Below are 4,145 nucleotides of genomic sequence, written 5' to 3'. Positions count from 1 at the left end.
CTTGTTTCTCCACACCCCTGTAAGACATAATTCGATTGATGTCAGTTCTGATGGTTTATGTCAACTGTACAGTAGTTGACAACTAGAGTAAGAAAACTTTCGCAACAGGATGATTTACTCATTCAAGTCTCTGAAATACCAACATGAATATCTGACACAAGAGATAGTACTGTTCTACATACTAAAACTTCAGTCCCACAAATTGTGGTTGAAGCAAACAGCACAGTACACCAATTTATAATCAATTAGAATAAAGCATTCAAGGCATTTTGCTAGACAATAAAAATCAGCTACCTAGCAATATCATTTGCAGGTCTAATATTTTTCATTTCAATATGAAATATGTATACACCCTTTTTACTGCTCACCCATTCTCTCACATGCTCTACCAGATATGTGGACAGCTTCTGCCATCTCTTTTAACACTACTACTCTTATGCACAGAACCAACTACAGATTAGTCTGTTAACTCAGTATCACATCTTCCCTCAAAGCTTCTCTAAGCTGAGACCTATCATGTCAACTGAAAGATTACTGTCTGCTAACATGTGGTCAGCAAGGACTGCTGACACTGACTTAATTCGTCCTCTTGAAACAGCCTCTAACCCAAAGCCAACTACTTGTGCTACACTGAAGATGGTAGCACAATCTCCTAGATCTTTAATCTAATGCTAAGACATAACTTAGTTTCACTAAACAGACATTACACCAAACAACAGAACTGAGATCAATTGTTCTGTTTCACTATAGTTTTCATTTAGGTCATACTCTCACCAAGAGAATACATCGCAAGTATTTATTATTTAAAAGGATGTACTCCATAAAAAAATCCAAGTTCAGAAATGCAAAAATCTCTTCCTTACATAGCAAACAGAGATGTGTTTTGATTCAAGTATTTCACAGCAGTGACAAATTATGGAACACAAAAATATGCTAACATAAATAAACCAAAGTAAAGCTGACTAGTGCGCTTTTACACACTGCAACATAGCACCCAAATAGAAATGCTTAATACTTCCAGTCCAATTCACATATATAGAGTATAGTTCAAAAATTACCTGTGTGATTCTCTAATAGATGCATCTCATTAGCTTCACTAAAACTGAGAAATGATAATTCAAAGACTGTGAAGCCACAAACTACTTGCTACAATGAGTCTGACTTTTCATTTAAGGGTAACATGGAAGGTATAACCACAAACTATTTCAAAAACATGAAGTAGTTAAGAAGTGCACTTTGGGGGGAAAAAAGGGTAGGACTATTAGAATATGAGAGAACAAGTATTCAAGAATGACCAAACTAAGAACATCTAAGGAGGTAAACAAGTTCATTTTTCTCTGAACGTAGAGAAATTAAAAAGAACAGGCCAAATTCAGTGAGATCTGGGAACCGTGTGCCACCTCACAAGCAATATATGTAACAAGAAGCAGATAATCTGCACGTAGACAGAATAATAGAATAAGTACTCTGTGGATAACATTAAATGACAGCTCACAGAGAACAATTACATTAGTTCAGATAATGAACTAAAGGGGGCAAAGAGTACCTGAGCTCAAAAAGTAAAATGTTTATCTGCATAAGTATAATAAGCATATTAACACAGAGAGGTAGCTGTGTGCATGCTATTCTACAGCTCAGCTTGCTGAGCAGCTAGGAATTAAATGGGCACAAGTGTACTGTTCAGGCGGGAAGAAATTCCAAATAGAATATTAGTAAGAAAACAAATTCCAGACAAAATACTGCAAGATATAATCTGAAATGCTGTTTACAACTGACTTGCCAAGAATTTCAGAGAGAAGAATATTAAGTAGTTAGTAGTTCCTTGTTTCTGTGGGAAAGAAATCCCACTGAGTATGGTATTTAAAAACTAAGATGTTGACAGAAACATGAAAAAAGCAGAAAAGCAGAAGGCCTACAAACACTGACAAAAGATTCTGTACTAGTGCTAAAATGAAGCAAGACCATATAAATTCTGAGAATAAGGAAGGTGATGTTTTCTGCTCACAGATATGAGTAACTAGTCACATGGTTGCTGTCTAGCAAACTAAGGAAGCTGTTCAAAAGATTCTTCCTGATGATTCTACTCACTGCACAGAAAGGCCCAAGGTGTACTGTTAAAAAGAGATTATACAAGCATATCACAAAGGCAGCTAAAAAGAAATAACTATTTAACTGTCTGACTTCTGACATTAATCTTTTCCAAAATTAAAACATTGTAAACTGATGTACTGCTGTTCCACAGTAAAAACGCTGGGAAGCAACACTGTAGCACACAATTTCCTGTCATCCTGCTCTGAAATAAAAGACATCCTATGGCTACAACCTCTTGCTATGACTGTCAGACATTATCCTCCATAAAAGCAGTATTACAGATTTATACAGAAATACGAGGTATTAACTTACCTTTATTTCCCTGTCCTTTAGGTCTCTGTATATAGGAAAGTGGGAGAGAGGGGAGGGAAGCAAAACAAGTTCAGTTAGAATCCTCGAATATTTACTTCGGAGTAATTCTATTTATTTGCCAATTCTGCCCTTTTCAACTTAAATATCACTTTAAAATATTTATTTATTTAAAATATTTATTTTAAAGCCATGCTATTATAAAAAATGTTGTAGCATTACTTAAAGTAACATTATAAAATACTACAAAAACAAAACCTGATAGAATTTCACTAAAAACCATTGAAATCATCTAGGATTTAACAGCATGTGAAGCTTAAATGGTGCTGAAAAACTGAATTTTGATTGCCCCTGGGCCTGAAAAAACATAAGCAATAAACAAAAATAACACATAGAGTTAAAAAAAAAAAAGTTAGTAGTTTAAGATTACTGCCAATACCCAAATTTCATTATGATATGTCATCTTTTAAATTGACTGGCAGGTACTTAGCAGAGAATAACATACAATGCCTTGCTTTTTAGATATACAAAGGCATATACAATGGTATCATATGGTGAACTTCAAATTGTGCATTCCTCACCTAGTCAATTACATTGAGAAAATGATACGGTCCATATGAAGCTTTCACACAAGGAAATAATTCCTTAGGAGGATTTTTTTTTTTTTTTTTAGGATTTGTCATTACAAAACACTGCGATCTGCCATGCACTAAGAATCAATGTAACAGTACAAGTTACAGTAGCCTTAATTCCTCTATAGCAAGATAAAATAACTTAGAAAAACAAATGCTAGTCCATGAAAATCTAATTCACCTTCTCATATACTTTCAACTAAGCAGGAGTGGGCCTCCAGGCTCCATCACTCTCTTAATACTTTTTAGTCCTGAAGAGCTCAGTATTCAGAGGTTTGAAAGTTTAGGAGGTAACCACCTCCATGCTACTTTCATGTGCATTTGTGTCAGAGTTACCATAACACTGTTCACTGCTGCTTCATCTAGAGGTGCACTGATTAGCCACTGCCCTCTCCCAAAACGGGAAAAATCTCTGGAAGCTTTAAAACCCCAACCACCTCATCTTTTGGGATGAATCTAATCCAGACACAAAGGCATGCAAAGACCAACAAGAGACACGGAACTAGAAAAAGTTGGGAAGGAGCAGCCTTCATGAAAGACAGAACAATGAAAAGCTAAGAGATCACTGAGCTAGAAATAAATGCTTAAAGGAAACTGGAGAGCATGCACAGAGACAAAAGAAACAAAACATTAAAGGCACGGAGAGAAAATAAAAGGAGGCAAGAGACCGCAGGGCTAAAACTTTTGGGGAGTGGCAAAAGCCCACGGAGGAAGCAGAGATCAAGACAGAATAGCTTCCAGCCAGCAAGAAAGACCAGCAGAGGCCTAGCAAAGGTAAAAAAATAACAACTTCTAAGCTCCGTGAAGGACCAAGTTAAAAAAAGTACTGCACATCGCAAGGAGAAAACCTGAGAACTACTGTAATAAGCGGAGACCGGGGAAAAAGAAGAAGCCAGAGGCCCGAAAGGAGAAAAGGTGGGCGAGGAGAGCGAAAGGCAGGAAGAGAAAGGATGCGGTAACGAGGAGCCTGGGGGAGTTTGGGGTACGCAAGGGAGGAGACGGCGCTGGGCACCGCGGGGTGCCCGGCACTACGGCGCTCCCGGAGCGAAGAACCGGGAGCCCGCGGGGCCTGGCCGGGAAGGGCCGGCTCCCGGGCAGGTCACACACAAAGGG

General features: G+C 37.9%; 1 protein-coding gene across 1 annotated transcript in view; it reads right to left on the bottom strand.

Moving 5' to 3' along the window:
- YTHDF3 (YTH N6-methyladenosine RNA binding protein 3) overlaps window positions 1-2,495 on the bottom strand; it is a 25,031-nt gene extending 22,536 nt beyond the window's left edge. Inside the window, exon 1 of the mRNA XM_008644137.2 lies at window positions 2,404-2,495. The gene's annotated coding sequence lies outside the window, so the exon portion shown is untranslated. The remainder of the gene's footprint in view (window positions 1-2,403) is intronic.
- Window positions 2,496-4,145: the final 1,650 nt, after the last annotated feature.

The sequence above is a fragment of the Corvus brachyrhynchos genome, unplaced genomic scaffold (assembly GCF_000691975.1).
Source record: "Corvus brachyrhynchos isolate BGI_N302 unplaced genomic scaffold, ASM69197v1 scaffold230, whole genome shotgun sequence".
NCBI lineage: Eukaryota > Metazoa > Chordata > Aves > Passeriformes > Corvidae > Corvus > Corvus brachyrhynchos.
Note: the sequence above shows the minus strand (reverse complement) of the source record. Positions and strands in the feature narration are given on the sequence as shown.